The sequence below is a fragment of the Nematolebias whitei genome, chromosome 2 (assembly GCF_014905685.2).
Source record: "Nematolebias whitei isolate Nwh7 chromosome 2, NemWhi1, whole genome shotgun sequence".
Taxonomy (NCBI): Eukaryota; Metazoa; Chordata; class Actinopteri; order Cyprinodontiformes; family Rivulidae; genus Nematolebias; species Nematolebias whitei.
Genome location: NC_056499.1, coordinates 15,373,482 through 15,374,128, shown reverse-complemented (window position 1 = coordinate 15,374,128; position 647 = coordinate 15,373,482). Strand labels below are relative to the sequence as shown.

Genomic DNA, 647 nt, shown 5'->3' with positions numbered 1-647 from the left:
AATGTGTCCTTTAAAGGTTCTGCATGTTCTGAAATCTGTATATCCAGATATGTTCTTTAAAGGTTCTGCAGGTTCTAATGTCTGCATATCCAGAATAATATGTCATTTAAAGGTTCTGCAGGTTATGTCTGTATATCCAGAATAATATGTCCTTTAAAGGTTCTGCATGTTCTATGTCTGTATATACAGACTAAAATATGTCCTTTAAAGGTTCTGCATGTTCTAAAATCTGTATATCCAGACTAATGTGTTAGTTAAAGATTCTGCTTTAAGGTTCTGCATGTTCTAATGTCTGTACAGTATATCCAGACTAAAATGTGTTCTTTAAAGGTTCTGCAGGTTCTAATGTCTGTCTATTCAGAATAAGATGTCCTTTAAAGGTTCTGCTTAAAGGTTTGACGTGTTCCATTGTCTGTATAGCCAGACTAATATGCGTCCTTTATAGGTTCTGCAGGTTCTAATATCTATATATCCAAACATAATGCATTCTGTAAAGGTTCTGCAGGTTTTAATGTTTGTATATCAGACTAGAACGTATTACTTAAAGGTTCTGCATTTTCTAATGTCCGTATACCCAGACTAAGATGTGTACTTTAAAGGTTCTGCAGGTTTTAATTTCTGTATATCCAAACATAGTGCATTATTTA

General features: G+C 33.5%; 1 protein-coding gene across 1 annotated transcript in view; it reads left to right on the top strand.

Moving 5' to 3' along the window:
- adamts17 (ADAM metallopeptidase with thrombospondin type 1 motif, 17) overlaps positions 1-647 on the top strand; it is a 73,263-nt gene that overhangs the window by 71,798 nt on the left and 818 nt on the right. The window lies entirely within an intron of this gene.